Raw genomic sequence first — 23,740 nt, 5'->3', positions numbered from 1 at the left:
GTTCGTAAGTAGAGGAGCGTCTGTATTATTTAAACACAGAATGCGTGATTAACGTTTGCTAGCTTCTTTGGTCTTTACATAAGAAACAAGGTTTGCTCAGAAATTTATCTGAAGCCATAAAATCATATGCATATCTGAAAGGTAGAGGAATCATATAAACCCAAATTTAATTGAAAATAGAACAAAGACATATCAAATGTTGAAACTGAGAAATTGTATTAATTTATGACAAATATGCTCAATTTGAAATTGATGCCAGCAATACGTTTTAAAAAAAGGTGGAACAGGGGCATGTCTACCACTGTGTTGCATCACCTTTTCTTTTAACAACACTCTGTGAACGTTTGGGAACTTAGGAGACCAGTTGCTAGAGTTTAGAAAAATGAAATATTGTCCCATTGTTGCCTGATATATGATTTCAACTGCTCAACAGTTTGGGGTCTCCATTATTGTATTTTCCGTTTCATGATGTGCCAAACATTTTCATTGGGTGACAGGTCTGGACTGCAGGCAGGCCTGGATTTATACTACAGAGCCATGCTGTTATGATATGTGCAAGATGCAGTTTGGCTAGGCATGTAACAATGAATTGCGAATTGGTTAAAAATTGATGAAAATGTATGACGATTTAAACCGGCTGATGTGGAAAATGAATCGCTACTTTCGGAGTACTTCACAGTACTTTAATAGAAAAAACTGGTGTAATATTACATTTGATTTCACAACATTAGTTCGACGTCAGATGTCACCGTGTATTCACGTCAACGTCGGACGTCAGTTTTTGGTTTTGATCGAATGCGAGATGGCGAGCAAATTTGAAATTGAGGACACACTTCCAGGCGGCACGGTGACGCAGTGGTTAGCGCTGCTGTTTCACAGCAAGAAGGTCCTGCTTTCGGTCCTGGGTCCTTTCTATGTGGAGTTCACACGCTCTCCCTGTTTTCGCTGGGGACTCTGGTTTCCTCTCACGGTCCAAAAATGTGCAGGATATGTTGATTGGTGAGTTTATATGATTTGAAAATCATGCATTCTATTTTAATCTATTTTTTACGCAGTGTCCCAACATTTTTGGAAATGGTGTTGTGTGTCTTCCTCCCAGATTTTTTTTTTTGGCAAATCTGAGGTGGTCTGGTAGGAGGCATCTGATGAATGATGGAATGACCCCATTATGTGTGCCCTGTGATAGCCTGGCATCCTGGACATGTCCTTCTGTAAGTCCCTCTGGATATGAACAAGATAAGTGGCAAGAAAATGCATGGGTGAATATTGACATGTAAATTGCCGCATGTAATGGTATAAATAATAAACCTTATTAAAATGTTAATTTTGGTTTTGCTTCATTGCATCATGGCCAACAGTGTAGCATTGTCACATTAAATTCCCAGTATGCTGGGTAAAAATCCAGTCCGAGCTTTTTTGCTTTTCTTCCAGATTTCTTACAGAATCCAAGAAATCATGCTCTTCAGCTGGACTGAAAACGCGAAATTGTCCCTAGTGTCTGAGTGAATGACTGCGCACATTGGCATGACAGCCTTGTGATGAACTGATCTCCCATCCTGGTTACACCACAGCCTGGTTCACTTTTGGATATACTTTGGATCAGCACTCAGCAGCGTTAGAGCTCATCTTTCACTCCTCCTCCCTTCTACCAGATTGTGTCCCTGCGATGTACTGAAAGGCAGCACTTCTGGAGTCGCTTAGGAATACACTCCTTGGCCCAGCAGTATATGTTGTAAGCTTAGGGCAACTGTTGCTATTACAACATGATTTGTAAGTAGATGCTATTGTTGCCTCCTGGTGTTGCACAAAGTGGCTTATTTATGGTTTAGTAGGTCTGTGATCCATTAATAATAACAAATGGCCTATTTCCCTAGCCTATATAACAGTTGGCATGTTGGCATTTTACTTGCCTCTACATATCAGGTTTTTTTAATTGTAAAAATACAAAACTGGTACGTGTACATGCTTTTCCATTGACATTTTCTGCATATTTATGAAACATTACCTTGGTAGCCAAAAGAATAAACATGCTTAGATTATATAAAACAGTTAAAACACAATCGTTAGATATTTAAGTATATGGGAAAAGAAAATCCATAGAAAAACTATATATTAGTTCTGTTTAGGAATAGGGATAGCCCAGTACCTGGTATTAGTGGTCTTATACGTGGCTTTATAATAATTCATCTTATTTGCTTCCTTCAGTTCTTCCTCAAAACCCCTAAAATGGTGACAGTTTCAACAAAGATCTGTCTTGCCTTTATAACTGCACTCAGTATTTGATGTTTTCATTTATTACTTTTGAATTTCTTTGTTACCATTTTAGAAGAGAATCCTGTTATTTCTCTCTGATCAGACATGGCTTGCATGGTAGAGAAGTAAATCAATTTATTTTATGTAGTAATCTCTTATTTACCAAGAAGGTAATATATCAGTGTACTTCTGTATTAGTATAAGTCCTTGAGACTTCCAGCACTATGGCAAAATTAAGGTTGCAGATTTAAATCTCCTGGGTACAGGATGCACAAACTTTGTTGAAACTTCAGAGAAGAATTTCTCCCATAAAATAAGTAAATAATGACCATCTTTCTCTGCTGTCCAGGGAGCTTCGTAAACTTGGAAAGGGTGCAATGTAGTGCCACAAGAATGATTCCTGGTGTTAGAGAAATGTCTTATGAGGAGAGGTTAGCTGAGCTGAATCTGTTTAGCTTTGAGCAAAGGAGACTAAGGGGGGACATGATCCAGGTCTATAAGATTCTGACAGGTCTGGATGCTGTTCAGCCAAATGGCTATTTCTATATTAGTTTAAATACTAGAACTGTGGCAATAAGTGGACATTAACGAGAGAACATTTTAAAATGAATTTGAGGAAGCACTTCTTTACACAGCATGTAGTTAGAATATGGAATAGTCTTCCTGCTAGTATAGCACAAGCTAAAACCCTGGGTTCCTTTAAATCATAGCTAGATAAGATTTTAACAATTCTGAGATATTAGTTCTCCCCAAATGAGTTTGATGGGCCGAATGGCCTCCTCTCATTTGTAAATTTCTTATGTTCTTAACTCTGCATTTCGGTGGTGGCACTCTCTGAGGTACACAGACTGGGGAGTGGCCAGATCTCTGTAGGTAGGAATACCTACTTTTGGTCTGGTCAGTCTGATCACTGCCATACTCAGGGAGTAGCTGTTGCTGTAGTGCAGGGGTATTCAAGTAAAATTTAAAGAGGTTCAGTTAGAGAACATTTCTTGAAGCAAAGGTCCGGACGATCATAATGTCTAACTATTTATCACGTTGAGGGAGACATTTTATTCACAACTTCACTCGGTGGTTGATGGGTGCCTACAAAGTGACAGTTCTGCTTCCAACAGTGAAGGAGATCGATTACATCATCGTGGGCAGACACTGGAGACTCCTGCAGAACTGCAGGGTCTATAGACGTGCCCAGTTTATGAATTCAAACTTGTTGTTGCTACTCTGAAGATTCACCTTAGATGCAGCAGGTTACAACCTATTAGGAGAATGAGGCTGGACTTGGCCAGACTTCAAGATCAAGCTGTTTCTGATGAGTTTGCATGTATTTTGTGTGATGAACTTGCAGACTTGAGTGCTACTGCTGATTCTAAAGTGATGTGGGAGACCTTCTATGATAAGATCTTGAAGGTTACCGAGGGTTGTGTTGGTGTAGCCTGTGTTCCCAGAAGGCGGTGTTTCGTCTTGAAGGGCACCCTCAATATTATCGAGAGGAGTCGCAGCACACGATTTGGTGGCAACTCCAGTCTGTACCAGGAACTGAGGAGGACAGCTGTGAGGGCTCTGAGGGCAGATAAGGAGGCATTTGTTAGATAAATCCGTGAGCAGGTGACACACCATCTGTGGTCTAGTGACCCATGTCCTGCTTACAGAGGTATCGAAGTATTACATGCATCTGAATCTGTTCCTCGGAGACTTGCAATCAGGGGATGTGATGGAATGGTCCTTACAGATGACACTTCAGTTGTGACCCACTGGGCCAGCTACTTTGAGCAGTTATTTAAAGCTGACCCTCCAGCTAGGATGTTGGACATCTCTGGGTCCACGGTTCTCGAGGCTGATCCTTCAATCAGCTGTGAACCACCCAATCTCACTGAGATTGCACGGGTGGTGAATCAGCCGGGGGTAGGGAAGGCCGCAAAGATCTGTGATATCCAGGGTGAACTTCTCCAGGCTGGTGGTAAGGCTGCCCACCTGGCATTGCAGGCAATTTGTGCTTCCATTTGGGAGTCACGTGTCATCCCAACTGACTGGAAAACAGGACTTGTAGTCCCTATTTGGAAATGGAAGGGTGATTGCCTGGATTGTGGCAACTATAGTGGGATAACACTGCTTTCAGTGCCGAATAAGGTCCTTGGTAGGGTCATCCTTAACAGGGTCTGTGATCACTTGCTCACCTGTCAGCGATCGGAACAGTCTGGGTTTACTCTTAAGAAGTGTACCATCGACCCTATCCTGGCACTGAGGGTTCTCGTAGAGCGCAAGCGTGAATATCAGCAGAGGTTCTTTGCAGCCTTTGTCAATTTTCGTAAACCATTTGACTCAGTTGAACGAGTTGCCTAGTGGGATATCCTGAGACTTTGCAGGATCCCCTTGATGTTGCTAGACATCATAGCCGGCCTATACACTAGTACTGTGAGTGCTGTGCAGAGTGGAGGGAGAACCTCGGCATTCTTCCCTGTTGATTCTAGGGTTCACCAGGGGTGTGTTCTTGCTCTTACTCTGATCAGTGCTTGTATGGACTGGGTGTTGGGCAGGGTTGTGGGGTCCAGCAGCTGTGGGGATTGCATTGATGAAGAAAGATTAACTGATCTTGACTTTGCCGATTATGCTGTGATCTTAGCGGAGTCAATGAAGGCTCTGATCAGGGCTCTTGAAAGACTGAGCGAGGATTCTGAGTGTCTGGGATTGCGGGTGTCCTGGATAAAGACCAAGATCCAGGCATTTAATGACTTCTTAGGCACAGCCATGAGTAGTGTGTCTGTCTGAGAGGAGAATGTCAACCTAGTCACGAGATTTACTTACCTCAGCAGCAACATTCATGTCTCTGATGACTCTTTCTATGAAGTCTGCAGATGTATTGGGACAGCATGGGGGGTCATGAGGTCACTGGAAAGGGGTGTGTGGCGCTCCCGATATCTTTGCAAGAGGACAAAGGTCCAGGTCTGTGGAGTCCTGGTGCTCCCTGTCTTTCTGTATAACTGCGAGACATGGACACTATCCAGAACGAAGATGGGACTCCTTCGGCAATGTGTTTCTTTGGAGAATCCTAGGGTACCACTAGTTTGACTTTGTATCGAATGAGCGGTTGCTAGTGGAGTCCCGAATGAGGCACATTACTTGTCTTGTGAGGGAGTGTCCGTTACGGCACTACGGCCATGTGGCACATTTCCCTGAGGGTGATCCGGCTAGCAGGATCCTCATTGCTGATGACCTGAGAGGCTGGACCAGGCCGAGGGGATGCCTAGGTAACACCTGGCCGCGGCAGATGGATGGCCATTTCCAGAGTGTGGGACTGGACCGTGTGTCTGTCTGGGGGGTGGCCAGCCAGGATCCCAAGGAGTTCTGCCCTGTGGTGGGTGCAGCGGCACATGCTCCCCGACCTGACCTGACCTGACCTCTTGTTCCCTAAAAAGCTTGACATGGCAATATTCCACAGTAATATACTGTCCATGGTAACTATTAATACTTCAGACTTTCTAGGCACTCATGCATACACATCAGTTTAATTAGAGAATTATGCTACAAACCTCGACAGTTAATTAGTAGAAAGTAATGTATCAGCATTTACAAAGAAATCAATTGATATATTTGAACATGTCACCTCATTATTTACATACACAGCAATCTTTACAGATGTGCATTCTGTGCTGTTGTAGTTTCTCTTCCTAAATCCAGTCAACCAAATACCCTTAATGACTTTAGACAAGTTGCTCTGACAATTGTAATGAAAACCTTTGAAAGACTGGTAAGGTCAGAAATCTTAAGTATGACGGAGCATGCACTGGATTCCATGCAGTTTGCTAATAGGTCCCATAGAGGAGCAGAAGATGCCAAAGTCACCATGCTCAATTTGCTTTTTAAGCACTTGGAAGGAAAAGCGTCCCAGGCTAGACTTTTATTTGTTGATTATTCTTCTTCTTTTGACACAGTTCAACCACATATGTTAGCCAGGCGTCTTTTAGAACAATTTGGCCTAAGTAATAATCTTGTGGGCTAGATTCTGGATTTTTTATCTGACAGGACACAGAAATGGAGAAATCTTCGACCAAGTCTGCTCCTCCACCAGCTGCCCACAAGGATGTGTGCTGTCACCCCTGTCATTTATTCTTTACAGAAATATATGCCAGAGTGTGACGGAAAGCAGAACTATTGTTTAGTATGCAGATGATTCTGTTATACTGTAGGTAGCAGGCTGCAAGTTAAGGAAACCAGCCATGGTCTGGTGATTGAGGATTTTGTCAGTTGGTGTGACAAGTCTTACCTGCAGTTAAACATATCTAAGGCAAAAGGTAGTATAGTTGATTTTAGAAGACAGCTTGCACATCTATCAGAGGTCAGGGCGTGGAATGTGTTGAACTTTACAAATGCCTAGGGGCAATTATTTACTAAAAGTTGAGTTTTGAAGAAAAGTGTGGGGCTGTGTGTAAGAAGGGGCACCAACATTTGTTTAGTTTGAGGAAAGTCACTTACACATTGAAAAAATCATGATGACCTGATTTTATCATGCTTTTATAGAACCAGTTTTGTCCTTTTCTTTGGTTTCATGGATTTGAAACCTGTCCTTAAAAAGCAAAACCTTTTCATCTGTCATGGCAAAGGCTTACTTATGGACATTTTTAATTCTGTTTAATCATTCTCTTATAGGTTTTTTTTATTTATTGATTATTATTATTATTTATTTTCATTTTTTTTAAATAAATGATTTATTTATTTCCATTCTCGTTTTGTTTTACAATTGCTTTCTGGCACTTTCCAAGCTGTCATTGTAAATAAGAAAATGTTCTTAATGCTTTGCCTGGTAAAATAAGGTTAATGAAAGAATGAATGAAAAGCTCAGTGAATCAAATTATTAAACGGTCGAGGAGTGTAACTGGTGAGCAATAACTTTAACCTGTCAGGGTCGGCACCTGTCTGATCCTGCCCTCCCTGTCCCCTTCCTGTTTGGCCAGCAGGTGTCACTGGCCATCCTGTCCTCTTCTCTGTTTCTTGCCCTTCAGCCTCAGTGTATCCCATCCATAGTGTGTTTTCCTGCTCTCCAGACTGCTGCATAGGTCAGTGGGCTGTGTGTGCAGCTCAGATTCAGTTTCCTTGCATCTTGGCTTCAAGGCTGGTTTGAGACCTGTCACACCTGTTTTGTAATTTTATTCCTGGTTTGGTGTTTCCGTCTTTGCTTTTGTTCCCCACTTCTTCCTCTTATTATAGTCCTGCTTGTATGTTAGTTCCTGCCCCCTTCCCAGTGTTAGTCTCCTGTTTCTTAGGATTGATTAGTGTTTTTAGTTTTCTGATTGTTAGATTTCCCTGGTTCTGTCTCTATTATTGTAACTCGCCCTACCTGTTGCTTGTTGCTCTGTCTTGGTTGATTGATTAATTGTCATGTTCCACACCTGCCCTCACATTAGTTGGTTACCTGTTTCTATTTAAATGCCAGCCTTTGTCCTGCTCCTCAGTCTGCCATTGTGAATGTTATGGTGTGTTTGGACATTTTAATTCGTCAAGGGATAAAGAGGTAGTGTTTACTTCCTCTCATAAACATACCCACTGTTCTGACGTCCTTTACAGATGTGTGTTAAATATTTGTTCTGCACTTTTTTCAGTTGAAATAAAGTGTGAGAGAATAATGAGAATAAGTATGAATGTAATAAAGGAGAAAATGAAACATGCATCAGCTGAAAGACTGGCCTGTCATATATGAAATATGAACCTCATTTACTGTAAATGATATTTTTATAATGGAAGATGAAACTGTTAGAAATTCAGGTACTCCACTATTCATTTTTCTCCTTATAAAAAGCTTTATATTTTTCTTTGGACCTGTCAGGAGATTCCATATAGGGGATATAAGGCACATATAAGTAACAAGAAGAAAGCTTAAATTAACTTTCAATCCTAGCGCATTTATCATTTAAGTCTTGGACATTTTATGAAATTTACACACATCAGCATTTAAAATAATCATGTTTTACAGAAATTTACAGGTTTAATAAATGATAATTTGGAACATAATTTTAAAAACAAGTTAATTAAAAACATAACAACCTGAGGATTAACCTACTGGCAATAAAAACATTAATATATATGTAAATTTGTCAAAGGAATTCAATTTATTTATTTAAATAAAAATAGCAGTTGATATAAAACCACAAGGAATTTGTCCTTCCATTAGCATAATAAAATGATTAAAATGTCCTGTCCTAATTGTCATGATTTTGCCTGCATTCTCCTGTTAGATGTGGTGAACTCCACGATATTTCACCATAGACTACAATGAATAAAAAAAAATATAGGAATGGTCAGAACAGCAGTTCATCTTTTCTCAACTTATTCAGATATTTTGGGGGATTAGCCAGACTGGTTGAGAACCTGGTCATTTTTGGCTTGACTATAATGTTGTCAGTGTTGGAGCGGAAAGCAGAGCAAACTGTCTAGCCGCCAAATTGATCAGATAAATATCCTGTAAATATTGTCAAATGTTGTAAATGTGACACACGATGTGTACCCGTCTGAGTGAATCAGTATGGGCATGATTACTAAATTCAGTCATATACCTTATATCTCACTTTTCCCAGAAACTCTGTATGACAGAAATATGAACCAGAAATGCAGATATTGAATCTCTACGGATGGATGCATCAATACATTAAATACTTTTTTTGTGAAAAGTATCCTTAGAGATATAAAACTTTACACACTGTAAGTGACGTTTTCTGGCATTTCATTCAGTCCATGAGAGACTGGCAAGGTTAGAAATGTATTATTGTTAGTGTAGATTATGGATACCACAAGACATATGGACTGCACTGGATTCTTTAAATTTGGCTGTTCTACTCAAAATCTGGTAACAATTTCCCTGTGAACAAACCTAAGTAAACCAAACCTTACAACAGTTGTATGTTTTTATTTTAGCTGGCTATTTAAGTGGCCAGAGATCATAAGCTACTTGACTAATAGCAACCGGGGATCCAAATATTAATATCTCCATCTTGCTCTCGTTCAGATTTATTAAACTTGCCATCATCCACTGCTTTATGTCCTTTGGGCAGTCAAACAGGCGTTGCAGTGCATTGGGGTTGCTGGGTTTTAATGGGAGGTAGAGCCTCGTGTCATCGGTGTAGTAGTGATAGGACACTCCGTGCTTTGATATAATGTGACTTAGAGGTAACATGTACAATTAAAACAAAATACAAGTAAGCACCAATCCCTATGGTAGGGACCAGTGACAGAGGGGTTAGGGCTAGGGTTAGATGATGCTCCATTAAAAGATACTGAAAAGGTTCGCGATTCTAAAAATGATGCAAACCATTCAAATGTGGATCCTGAGATGACCACCCGGCACCCAAGGCAATCTAAAAGAATGTGGTGGTTGAATGCAGCACTGAGATCCAACAGCAACAATACCGCACAGTCCTTAGAGTCCACAGAAAGCAGTAAATCATTTGTAACTTTAATAAGTGCTGACTCAGTGTTGTGTTTTAACCTGAAACCAGACTGAAATATATCTAAGATATTATTTTCAGTTAAAAGTGGCTGAAGTTGCTGTACAACTGCATGTTTAAAAAACACTGGTATTTGTCCAGAAATGAGTGAACTATTTATAATGTCCAAAATAGAAGGACCAATGCAGTCAAACACCTCTTTCAGAAGAAGGGGTGGCACTACATCGAGAGGGTATGCAGAGGGTTTTAAATCCGATATTACTCTACTTAGATGAGGGAGATGGGAGAGAAATTACCAAAGTTAGCAGTGTACACTGGAGTACCTAATACCAGGGCACCACTGAATCGTACTTGAGTTTGAATGTCACCGATGATGCTGTGAGGGGAACTAAATAAAACCCTTGGTTGATGGATGTGATTTGATATTGTTCTTGCTGATTTAAAGCCTGTCCTTTTCCACATTCTTTCAGCCCCATCTGCATGCTTGCCTGAGTTTTCTGGCGGTATCAAGACTTTGTTTTAGGTTGGACATACTTAAAGGGTGCTATGGGGTTTAGGATGGTTTCGCAGGTAGAATTGAAATAATTTTAAAGCTTGTTGGGAGTGGAAACATACAGAGCAGTTGTGGAGGGAGGAGAACTGAAAGCACTGGCAAGGCAGGTTACCATCATCTTATTTATAAGCCCCGCATAATGGGGGTGTGGCAACAATTCCCAACAACACCCTGGGTGTGAACATTAAACATAACAGGCATATGGTCAGAGACACGTACAGGTCTTATATATTTGAACATTTTTGAGGTCATATCATAAAACCACATCCAGTTTGTGACCACGCTCAGGAGTCGGACCGAGAACAGATTGATTCAGTTAATCAAGCTGTTTTGTCCAACTTCCTGAGACTCATGTGATCCCCCTGAAGTTGCTGGACATTATGACTGGCCTCCTTACTGGTACTGTGAGTGCTGTGCAGGGAACTTCTGCGTTCTTCCCAGTTGATTCTGGGGTTCATCATGGGTGTGTTCTTGCTCCTACTCTGATCAGTGCTTGCATGGACTGGGTGTTGGGCAGGGTCATGGGGTCCAGTGGCTGTGGAGAATCTGTTGGTGAAGTCAATGAAGGCTCTAATCAGGGCTCTCAAGAGAGTCTGAGTGTTTGGGTTTGCAAGTGTCCTGGATCAAAACTATGATCAAGGTCTTTAATGACGTCTTATGCACAACCATCTGCGATGTGCCACTCTGCGAAAAGAATGTCGACCACATTGAGAGGCTCACTTACCTCAACAACAACATTCTGGTGACTCTTCCTATGAAGTCAGTAGACAGATTGGGAGAGCATGAGGGTTCATGAGGTCGCTAGGGGTGTGTGACGCTCACTATATTTCTGTAAGAGAACAAAGGTCCAAATCTTTAGAGTCCTGGTGCTCTCAGTATGCTGTATGGCTGAAAGACATGGATGCTATTCAGTGACCTGAGACAAAGACTGGAGACTATGTACAATGTCTCTTCAGAGAGTCCTTGAGTACCACTGGTTTGACTTTGTGTCCTGAATTACCTGCATCATGAAGGAGTGTCAGTTACAGCACTACGGCCATGTGGCACGTTTCCCTGAGGGTAATCCGGCTCGTAGGATCCTTACTGTTGAACACCCAAGTGTCTAGACCAGTCACAGGGGATGCCTACATAACACCTTGCTGCAGAAGATACACTCACCTAAAGGATTATTAGGAACACCATACTAATACGGTGTTTGACCCCCTTTCGCCTTCAGAACTGCCTTAATTCTACGTGGCATTGATTCAACAAGGTGCTGAAAGCATTCTTTAGAAATGTTGGCCCATATTGATAGGACAGCATCTTGCAGTTGATGGAGATTTGTGGGATGCACATCCAGGGCACGAAGCTCCCGTTCCACCACATCCCAAAGATGCTCTATTGGGTTGAGATCTGGTGACTGTGGGGGCCATTTTAGTACAGTGAACTCATTGTCATGTTCAAGAAACCAATTTGAAATGATTCGAGCTTTGTGACATGGTGCATTATCCTGCTGGAAGTAGCCATCAGAGGATGGGTACATGGTGGTCATAAAGGGATGGACATGGTCAGAAACAATGCTCAGGTAGGCCGTGGCATTTAAACGATGCCCAATTGGCACTAAGGGGCCTAAAGTGTGCCAAGAAAACATCCCCCACACCATTACACCACCACCAGCAGCCTGCACAGTGGTAACAAGGCATGATGGATCCATATTCTCATTCTGTTTACGCCAAATTCTGACTCTACCATTTGAATGTCTCAACAGAAATCGAGACTCATCAGACCAGGCAACATTTTTCCAGTCTTCAACTGTCCAATTTTGGTGAGCTCGTGCAAATTGTAGCCTCTTTTTCCTATTTGTAGTGGAGATGAGTGGTACCCGGTGGGGTCTTCTGCTGTTGTAGCCCATCCGCCTCAAGGTTGTGCGTGTTGTGGCTTCACAAATGCTTTGCTGCATACCTCGGTTGTAACGAGTGGTTATTTCAGTCAAAGTTGCTCTTCGATCAGCTTGAATCAGTCGGCCCATTCTCCTCTGACCTCTAGCATCAACAAGGCATTTTCGCCCACAGGACTGCCGCATACTGGATGTTTTTCCCTTTGCACACCATTCTTTGTAAACCCTAGAAATGGTTGTGCGTGAAAATCCCAGTAACTGAGCAGATTGTGAAATACTCAGACCGGCCCGACTGGCACCAACAACCATGCCACGCTCAACATTGCTTAAATCACCTTTCTTTCCCATTCTGACATTCAGTTTGGAGTTCAGGAGATTGTCTTGACCAGGACCACACCCCTAAATGCATTGAAGCAACTGCCATGTGATTGGTTGATTAGATAATTGCATTAATGAGAAATTGAACAGGTGTTCCTAATAATTCTTTAGGTGAGTGTAGATGGTCACTTTCAGAGGGGGAGGACTGGAGGACTGAACCACATGTCGGCCTGGCAGTCCTGAGTTGTTTTGTTGTGTGATGTATACCAGTGCATATTCCCCAACCTGATCTGTTGGTTGAATTCACAGATGCGTAACCTGTGGATACGAAGGGCCGACTGTGTATCCTTTAATAAGGCTTCTAGCTTAGGTTTTGGTTTGACTCAGTCAATAATTATGTACTAGGACTGATTCACATAAGTAATGTTGAGTTTCTCTTAAAATAATGATCTTCATTAAAAAACTCTAGAAGTATTCTTTATTCTAATTTAGTATGCAGAAAATTACTTGTTTTGATTCATGATAAATCCAATTGCTTCGTAAGATATTATTAGGTAGAAACATTATTATACTCTTGGTGCTGTAGAGGATCTCTCTGCCATAGTTCTGGCTAAACAGTCTGCAGAGACCCAGCCTTAAAATAACAGGTCCTCAGACGATGGGAATCCCCTTGTGATGTACCTGAAAGACTGTAATTCACATCTCTGTACTGAGTGAGCAGAATAGCAGAATATGGAATACATTCCTTCTTAATTTAATCTTGGTATGTTTTCTATTCTTTGTTAGTCCTATCATCCTGCCAGTGCTCACATCCATTAACACTTCAGTTCTAAAAAAAAAATAAACAGGAATATTTTTAAAAAGCAATTGTTGGATTGGTGGATCTTGTACGAAATTGTACGGCAATGTCAAATTCAAAATCTATAAAAGCTGTGTAAGTCCATAACTGTTGAAAAAAGTTGTGGCTGTTTGACAAACTAGCCAGAAGCACTGTAATTGGGCTGTGGTGTACTCATTCAAAAATATAAATGGAAAACATAACTTGCTAACTGACTGCATGCTTTCAGGAGCAACAAGCTCTTAGAAACTTCTGGGTTACACTATACTTTGTTTAAGATCTTCCACAAGTATGAAACCAAAATTTGGATGAATCCCAGTAATGTAAATGAAAGTTAATATTGCATTCTGTATTTTTTCACAAAAAATGATATTGACAGGTTATCTTCTCCTGTGTTGAAAGAAGAAAGTAAACTTCAATTATGTGTTTCCTAATACATAGATGACAAACATCCCAGAAGGTATGCTGTGACTGTGCTCTCCCTCACTGGTTACAAAGGCGAGAAGATCTGGGCTGCCTCTGATGACATTCAGCTTTTGGGAGACATTTGTGAGGCAGAGGAAAGTTCAATGCATTATCTGTGGCATTTTGTGATACGGCGAAGGACTTTATGAATGGTGTGTTCGGCATTTTGTGGAATTGAAATTCTCATCTCTCTAATGCTTCAAGCCCTCCCAACCCAATAAGTTGTAGACGTTATTTGGCAAAGTTGGACTGGTTTACTCACTCATCATCTCCTACTTCATATCTTGATGCTGCAAGTGCTTCCTGCCTGAAGGCGGATTGTTAATGCCATGCAAATCCCAAATAGCTGGCTGGCAGGAGACGGTAGAGGAAATGGGTTCCTCATTACACCGTTCCTTACAAACCTAAAGAAACTACGGCGCATGCATAAATACTATACAGTCATGTATATCATCAAATATAGCTACACAATTTTTTTTCATTTATAAATGAAACTGTTCATCTAATTAAAAATTTAAGACAAATCTCATGGGGGGAAATTTGTATGAGCTGTTGCTATTTAATTTCAGATATTTACCATGCCCAGTTTTTTATTCTATGGCTTGAAATATTTCACATAAAATCTGATATTGCATTTCATCCAAGGGGGTACCACAGCCTTTTGCCCTATGCTGCCTGGGACAGGCTCCAGCTCTCCTCATAACCATAAATCTAACCCTGACCAGGATAAGCGTTTAGAAGACGGATGGATGGAATTTGATATTGTTGATGCTGTACTTAACTGCAAAAAAAAAACAAGATTTCTTCTTGTGTTTCTTCTTTGTGACTGACATAGGTAGATGATTACTTGTTGCTATTTTGGGGTGACAGGTTGGCAACAGTTGCTACATTGGAAATTTCAAGAAAAAGACTTTAAAGAAATGTCTATGCTAAAAGCTGGGGTCAGGCAAATCTAAGGGTGGACAATATGGCATGACCACATTATTCAAGCTACAAGTTACAATATTTTGCCAACATATGTGAATTTACTTTAAGAAGTGACATAACAAAAAACAGGAAAAACATATGAGAATACAAACTAAATTACTGAACTCTAACTGAATTTGTTACGCTGGATTTAAGTATAATTAAACATTTTGCTTTATCCTCCATTCATTGCCTCTACACCATAGAGGTAGATACTGTGAAAACTAACTGTGAATAGCAGAATAAGGCAGCAAATATTTATTCTTATATTGTCAGTTTATGTTGCTTTTAATTCTACATGAAGTTAAATATTTTAGTTTTATGTTCCATTAACAGCTTGAAAGAGAATGGTATGATTTTAAATTGACGAGGCTGGTGGAGAATCAAATAAGCTTTTCTGTCAGCACACATCAAACAGGTGCAAATTCAGGCTGCTGCCATAGGTGTCAAAATGACGGGTGAAATACAATAACCAGACAAAGCCACTATTCATGCAATAATTCATAAATACTGTCAAATATTCATTACATAGATATTGCTGCTGGTGTAATGTGCTATATGCTTTTCTGTAAATAGGGCTTCATAGGGAATAGGATATTTATTGAAGATACACTGTCCTTTACAGTGGAATTCGGGTAGGGTGGCCACGGGACAGACATGACACAAAATATGTAAGTAAAAATGACAAGACAACCAGTGTTTCTGTGAAAACCAAACAGATGGGGCAAAAAAGCTCCATCATGCGAGGGTACATGGGCACTTGTGAGGCTACCCGGCCACTTCCCCCAGGTTAATAGACCAATTTATACACGAGACAGGTGAAATTAATCAGCTCGCCAAACCCTAATCACCTGACTCTCCCTCCCACACCCCCTTCTACAATGTCCTTCCCACTGGCTATAAGAGTCAGTTTTGTCCTAAGATGGGAAATAAGATTGTTATCTCGGTTGTGCCACCTCAGCTACCTGTGGTGAGCAGGTCTACAGGATAAACTGGCCTGCATTTGCGGACTGAACGACCAGACTTTGTCTCTTCTGTGGCAGCACCTGCTCACAGGTACCTGCAGGACCATGACTGAAATCATGCCAATAGCCTTCATTTTGACCAGTAGACACTACAACACAGAGTATATGCAAGGTGGTAACCGTCAGTGTGTAAATGCGAGGAGGTATATCCTAGCTTTCACCTCTGAAGAGCTCCCTCACATGCCATAGCAGTCTGACAGATATGGAGCACTTTTGCAAGGTAGAGTGGGCAAATATTGCCAAACCAAGATGTGGCATGCTAACAGACTCCTACCCAAAAAAGACTGAATGCTGTAATTAAATCTAAAGGTGCATCAACAAAGCATCAGTTTAAGGGTGTGCACTCTTATGAAATCAGCTTATCATAAGTCCCCCCCCCCAACATATTTGTTTGTTTTTCAATTGAATCGTACAGGTTATAGATCACATTAATGGTCAGAAAAGTTTAGAAATTATTTATTCTAGTATCATTTTTTTACATCACAAAACCTAGCATTTTCACAGGGGTGTGTACATTTTTATATCCACTGTATTTCTAAATATCTGTTAGATATTTACCCTTTCATCATGCTATAGTCACTATTTAGGAAAGATACAGTTGAAGGAATACCTTAGCACTCAGTGACATATGTTATAATTAGATTGCAGTATCAAATTTAAGTTAATCCATCCATCCATTTTCTGAAACCGCTTGTCCTATTCAGGGTCACCAGGGGTGCGGAGCCTATGGGTGTAAGGCAGGGAACAACCCAGGGTGGAAGTCAATCCATTGCAGAGCTTAAAATTAATCAAATATTAGAAATACAGTGGTACCTCAGAACTCGAATTTAATCCGTTCAGAACTCCGGATCGAATCCTAAAAATTTCGAGTTGTGATCGAATTTTCCCCATAAGAAATAATGGAAACCCAATTAATTGGTTCCCGGCCCCAAAAAATTACACCTAAATATGTTTTTTTAGCATTTAAACACAAAATGAACCGGATAAAACAAGAAGAGCATGTACTGTAGGCTACTAAACACATCTAAGCACATTTATCAAAACAGTAATTTGTAAAGTAAGAAAATAAATGTATCCAAACAATGTGTAAAGTTAAAAAAACAATGTGTCCTGCCCCGATCGTCCGCTCCTTCCGGGTGCCACACCCCCTCGTTAACCCCGTGTGGAATCCCCGTGTCATCAGCTGTTTCTGGTTGTTGTCATTAGTCCTCTGTATTTTGTCTGCGTTTCAGTTTGTTTCCCCAGTCCGATCATTGTATTGTCCGTCTGCATTTTGCCTGCCTTACCTGTAATTAAACCCAGTATTCCCCGATACCCTGACGTCTGCGCCTTTGTCTCCGTTCCGTCCCAGCTCAGCTAGACAATATTATTATAATTAAATGTATTAATGGTTTATTATTAATATTAAAATAATTAATAAGAAATCTTTTTTAAATGTATTTTATTATATAATAATTACTGTTACTGTCTATCATTGTCTAAATGTATTTTTACTGTCTAAATATATGTATTCAGCTAGTGTAAACATGCACGATGCTATCACAGCGAACGCAAGGCTGAGACTGAAGCATTTCCTTTTGTTTCCGCTGAGAGACATGCGTACAAGTTATCTTAGGTCGGCGTTCACGGTTTGACTTCTGAAATTCAGATCGAGCACTAGGTATTTTTTTTTCAAACTGGTTGGTTCGACTTTTAAGAAATTCGAGTTCTAATGAGTTCGAGAACTGAGGTACCACTGTATAGAAATTAGGGACAAATAAAGTACCAGCATGCTTAAAGGAACTCATCCTTTTTTATATTATACTTCAGCAACCAAAAGTATGCTGATAAAGATGGGTAAGGCTGGGTAACTTAATAGGGGAAAGGGGTGAGTCAGTAAAATAGTAAAAAAGGAAACTGAGAAATAGTCTATCATACTATGTAAAAAACAGCATCCAATAAACATAATTATTAAATAACCAAGCTTTTTCCAAATAAGACAAACCATAGTATTTTCACAGCATGCCATTTGTTACATTTCTGTCCACTCATTCATACTACGTATCCAGTACAGGTTCACAGTGAGTCTGCAGCTTGTTTCTGGGAAGCCAGGAATAAGAGTATTTTTTCATAATTTTCTTGAGAATGGTTATATTAAAAAATACAAATACCTAGTGCAAATAAATGCCTTGAATGCATTCAAACCAAAGTGTAACTTTCAAATTCAGTAGGACTTTGAGTTCTGTAAAGAAGGTTGCTCAGATGGGATTGTTTTTGTTGATGCTTTCTCTGTTATAGGCAACTACAAACCAGTCAATAAGCATCAGCTTCCCAATGAGCAAGCAGACAAGAATCCCAGTGATACACAACTTCTGCATCTCAAGCGTTGTTAGCCTTGAGCAGACAGGGCAGGTCTGCCTTAATCCCATAGTCACATCAATGGACAGGGGGCTTCATGATATCTTTCGGTAACACATTTCATCATTTATTATTTAATCCTTGTGCAATTATGCTGGAGCAGAATGGCATAATGCTTGACTAGTCGTGACACCCAGTCAAAACACATTTTCAGCAGAGTCGCTGACCTTGTCCATTGATCTCCATGTCACTGTGGGGGAAGAGGATATCAGAAGGATGGCTATGTTCTGGAACATAAATTCCGCTGAGTGTTTAAAACAGTGCTGGAGGGAGAAGCATGGCACGAAGAGTTTAAATGGATGGTGAAGGACTAATCATTGCCATTTTATTCCTGGAGACAGAACGAATGTCTTTCATACACCGTGAAAACGGTCCATGTTTTTTTTTCTTGTGCATTGTGATGTACATATATGTTTAACAGACCACCTACTTCATTAAGGTTATAACAAACACTGGAAGCAGGAAAAATGTAAAATATCCCAGAGCTGTAGCATAAAATGAAAGATCACATGAACTCCAAGTACAGTCTCATTCTAGCAAGACCGACCAGCAGCTAAAACACCAGGGTGCACCTTACCAGTAGACATACTGTAATATCAGCGTCTTTGTCCATTCCCAAGTTACCTTCTAATTCTTATCATACATATTATGCTAATATTTGATGTAAATGCTAATCGATAATCTTCCATCCAGTGAAGTTTATCTCCTAGTACAGGGGTTCTTCACTGGTTAAGCCCTTTACGGGCCACATGATTCCTTGGTCAGTAAGTCACAACCCAAATTCACAATAAAAAGTGTGGAAAGGGGACAAAGCAGACATTGCCAAAGCTGCTCTGGGTTCCTCCCTCTGAACTGCAGGACACTGACCTCGCATTTTATTGCAATGTAAAGCAGACACATCAACAACTACTGTACAGCTGGCCCAAATCAACACAAAGATTCACAGTAAATCCTGCTGCTTTGCAGCAAGCTCCATTTACCTGCTTCCTCCAAAAAACCAACATCTGGCCCAAAGAAGCAAGAGAGAAGACAGGAGCAGATGCCTCATGCTTATGTTGATCCTTTTTTAAACTCGGTTTCAATGACAGATTCTCATGGTTATTTCTGTCTCTCCATATAACTGCCACCATTGGTCCAGCTAACCTTACATTGAAAAGATCTCTCCTTCTGACTACAGTAGCAGTTTGTCTTGGACTGGAAATATTTTGTGTCCCTTGCAATATTTGTCCTATTCTGAAAGCACAGATATAGAATGCAGTCTGCTGTCCAATGTACTGCATAATGGCCTTAGCATATTTCAGATTTTCCTGCTACCAGATAATATTGATGATGTCAGGATGAATACCATTACAATTTTCCTGTCAGCAATATTTCATTCTCAGAACTTTCTGTAGCTACACTGCCTTTTAGCCTGAAAATTTCCAAAAATTGGAAAATTTTAAGCCAATAAAACAGCTTGATGCGAAAATTTCATATATTGTGTTACCTGCTAACAATGGATGATGTCATGCAATATCCAATAATTTATCATTATATAAACATATTTTTCCTAGTGCCTATACAAACAACCCAAATTATAGTGAACTGATTTTCATGATACCCAGTGTTGCTGCTGGGGTGGCTATAGAATCATGCCTCTGATATATTTTTAATATTATTAATTATATAGTAATTAGGATCATATTTTTAAAGTGAGAAAGTAGAATTTCCCAGGTTGCCAATATCCACCCCAACCCAATAAATATTTTCCTTCTTTTGCAAAAGACCATAAGAAATACAGGATGATAAATGGTTTAAGTCTGAAAATGAAATGTAGTGCAGTTATGATAAAGAGTTATTCAATTGCTATTCATTTACGAATTAGTATGCATCTTTTTCAAAGTATTTAACCAAAGATGATAAACGTCTAAGCACTGATTTTCCAACCACACTGGATTTCAGAGAACTATAATCAACAAGCATATCGTAAAAGGAACCTCTTAAACAATAGCCTGTTTTCATTCCTTGTGGTAAATGTTAATATGTGAATCACACGTTTTGAATAACATACAATAACATTATTGTAACATACATACATAACAGTAAATCTGACAGAAAAATGCTACTAATTTACATTTCTTCTAATGAATGGAATTAGCGCCAACAAATGTTTCTTCTTCAGAAATATTTGCATTACATTATTATTCACCCTGTATGCCATTAAGGGGCGTCTGTTACATTTATTTTTTTTTTAAAAACGACGTAGGGCTTGTTGAATACTTTATTGGAAATCATGAATTAAGATTCCTGTATTATGAGCTATGTATGATATGTACGGTGTGTGCATTTGTGTGTGTCTATACGCACACACACACACACATATATATATATATAATTTTTTATTTTATTTTATTTATTTATTTTTTTCTTCCACTGGTACATATTGCATTGCATCAGTGCTGAGGTCTTGCTCAGGTTTTTAATCTCACGGATTTGCCTTACACCTATTTCAGCTGGTGGGGTGGACATAATGTGCTCTAATATTTACCTTATGGATGTTGGTAGTCTCAAACGCTGACATGTTCGGTCCGCATACGCCGCAGATCAACACCTAGCACCCTGCTGTATTGTGAAGGTTAACAGAACCCGCGTCTCCGTGCGCCGACTCGCTTCGAGAGGGTCTCAAGGTTGGAGCTAAAGGCCGGTAGGTGGCCGACTCGCTTCGTCTCTGTAGAAACAGCTGCGGATTAAACGGTAGGTGTGCGGTGCGCGCACACACACGCGCGGACACACACGCGCACACACAATCACGCACAACTGACTCCCCCTCCCCCCGTTAAGATTTCAAACAACAGAAAATGTAGCAGCAAACAAAAAAAGGATAGCTTGGAAATAGGTCATTTTCCCATCACAGAAGCGACTGAGAAACGGTGCGGTGAGAGAACACATCGAGACAGACCACCAACACATGTATGCGCTAAACACAGCCGCTCCGTACGTCGAGGGAATAATTTTGAAATATTTCTTGCTTTAACGTCTACCTGCAAGCCCGAAGAGACCCACCAGTTGTTTCGGATACAGTCGCGGATTACAAACCGGCGATCTTAAAAGCTCATGAGATACGACTGAAAAAAGCGGGTACCTTTCTTGTGGATGTGCGACGTGTATCATTGCTTGGCTTAGATGCGATGTACGCAGGAACTGACTTATCCAGGTGGTTTTCAGCATTGCAAATCTAAATGTTTCAGTTTTATCCGCAGCTGAATGCAGGTGTATTCTCAGCATTATTGGCATTACTAAAGCCGCCGGGGGAAGCAAAAGAAAATATTTATGGATTTCATAATATTCTTTCCTAACACTGCATGGATTGCTCGGTATATACTGACTAAAATACATCGAAATGCACCACAGAAAGAGTTCGCGCAGATTTGTTTTCTTTTCCAGTGGATAAATGTACGTGAATTTTGATGGATGTTATTCGTGACAGATTGTTACTAATCCCAGGAACCAGAGCTACGGAACTATGGTGAATCAAAACGTCTAAATGCTTTATCTTTGGATATACCAGTGAATAGCCATAGGGGACAGTGATATTTTGGTTCTTTTCGTGAAAATTTAGTGACACCGAATTTAAAAAGTGCCCTATTTTTATTTGCTGAGAGGCACTACACTTCCAAAAATCCACCATTTGAGGACTGCTGAGTATAAATGGAAATGTGCGCTTAAAATCCTCTGAACGGTGATTGACTCCACGTCGAAACCGTCTAGAAAAGGAAGACGTTTCCCCGCAGCCCGCGGCACATCTGATATGTAATGATGAAAAAACCAAAGTTTTTCATAGGAATCAGGAAAACCGCACTGGGCTGTGATTGGAAATCTAATCAGATATGCCTTGTTTTAGGTACACTGCGAAAAAAGGCTTAAAGAAGTTTTATCTTAAAGTCAATGAACACAATTATTTTCTCGAGACATGAAAATCCTGATTATCTTTGAGGACGAAAATTACAGTTTTATACAGTCTCCTGATTAGTTTGAAGAATGGTCGAGATCCAAGGAAAAAAATAGTGCAACCTTAAGGAAGGAACGTATGTGGCACCATGCGGGCATTCCCATGTATTATGTCTAATAATTTATTTGTTTATGAATTAATTTTGTTATTTATTGCTTGTATTAGGCTACACTATAGTATCAATTCAAATAAATGCGCATCATGAAATTAATTTACACTTAATGTCGCTTAAGGAAAATGTAAGGCTAAATCGAAGATTACATCCCATCGGCTTTCCCTCCCCGACAAAAATGTCAGTTAAATGGTATTAGTGGGAGTTGAATATGTATATATACATACATATTTTTCCTTTTGAAATTTCTTGATTGCTAAAGTACTTTGACAGTCGAATCATTAATTTTACCGGAAAGGGAAGGAATCGTTAGGGCATATGCAATTTTCTGCGGAGGTCGCTTGAAATGCGTTTATTAACGCGGTATTCAGTGGGATCCTGCTAAATTGTTGGTAAATCACGGATGGATTTCCTTCGCCGTTATCCAGGAAGGCTGTTGATGCGGTGCCTGTGGATTTCTCCATATGACTGCTTGCTGCACACATCTTCAAAGATAACCAGTGAGTCCTACCGAACCCATTTATTATTTGTTTTTCATATCAATGACCGCACCTTATCTTCAGGTCTGTAGTATTTTATTACAGTGTGGATGACAATTTTATATAAGAATATGTTGTTTTAATCAGCACTTTCTTCCCAGCTCCAGCATTTGTAATAACGCATTTGAATAACGTTTATTTAGGAAAATAAATCGATATGCATGCACAGTCTGATCTTTGTAAATTATTATTAATAAATTCGTCTCAACCGAGCGGTTCCTTAACATGGATAACGGGGGTGAGGCCGTTATTGGCCAGTATAATAAGAAAATAGGATTAGTCCAATACAATTAAACTTGTGCAATATCATAATTGATTTTAAATACCCGACGACAGTAAATGTAATATTAATGAGAGAACAAAAAAGTAATTATTCATAGTCCTTGGCGCATCAAGAGCAGCTGAGACTGCCACATAATTATACACGTCTGAAACTTTGTCAGTCATGACTGGGTTATTTTTAAAACAGTTAGGTATTTATCATGCTATTTCGCTTTAATGAGATGTTGCAACAAGATAGAATCAAATCTGGCCACCGACATTGCTCTACAAATGCCTATCTTCCTAGACAGTATCGTACAAGGACTGCATAACAAAGGCTGAAATATGGTGGGAAGTGTGGAAACCTTAGCACTTGTTGAAAACTCAGGCAAACCGAAAGGTTATGAACAATGTCAGTGGACTGACGAGTGGGATTTCACTGAAGAGCTCTGCTGAAATGCCTCTGTTTTGGGTCCCAGAGGTGCTTCTGACTGAAGTCATACATACGCAGTTTGTAAAGGGAAGATTCTGGAAAATTATGTCGGCCTAACAGAATAAACATGTAACTGCAGAAACCTTTTAGCTACCTGCCTATACATACAGTCAATGTTTTCAGCTGGTACTTTTTCACTTGTTACATTGGTTGTTTTCCTAAGTTTCAGCACTATATTTTGAAGCTATTCATTTTAGCTTGTTACAGTTTTTATTTTTTTACA

General features: G+C 40.0%; 1 protein-coding gene and 1 long non-coding RNA gene across 14 annotated transcripts in view; one reads left to right on the top strand and one right to left on the bottom strand.

Moving 5' to 3' along the window:
- Positions 1-6,977: 6,977 nt before the first annotated feature.
- LOC111840244 (uncharacterized) lies at positions 6,978-20,919 on the bottom strand. The gene is made up of 3 exons (XR_002837371.2): positions 20,652-20,919; positions 10,964-11,068; positions 6,978-10,785 (listed from the first exon to the last, which is right to left on the bottom strand). It is a non-coding gene; the product is annotated as an uncharacterized lncRNA (long non-coding RNA).
- The window catches only part of LOC111840198 (leucine-rich repeat-containing protein 4C-like), a 45,928-nt gene continuing 42,891 nt past the window's right edge, over positions 20,704-23,740 (top strand). For 2 of the 13 annotated variants that reach the window (XM_023804861.2, XM_072718038.1), the window contains exons 1-2: positions 20,898-21,033; positions 22,653-22,724. The gene's annotated coding sequence lies outside the window, so the exon portion shown is untranslated. Of the gene's footprint in view, positions 20,808-20,829; positions 20,858-20,897; positions 22,217-22,652; positions 22,725-23,740 lie in introns of those variants that run through there. The other 11 variants (XM_023804770.2, XM_023804791.2, XM_023804869.2 and 8 more) reach the window with 10 other exon arrangements.

The sequence above is a fragment of the Paramormyrops kingsleyae genome, chromosome 11 (assembly GCF_048594095.1).
Source record: "Paramormyrops kingsleyae isolate MSU_618 chromosome 11, PKINGS_0.4, whole genome shotgun sequence".
In the NCBI taxonomy this organism is placed as follows: domain Eukaryota; kingdom Metazoa; phylum Chordata; class Actinopteri; order Osteoglossiformes; family Mormyridae; genus Paramormyrops; species Paramormyrops kingsleyae.
The sequence above is the reverse complement of the archived record's forward strand: the minus strand, read 5'-3'. Positions and strand labels throughout refer to the sequence as shown.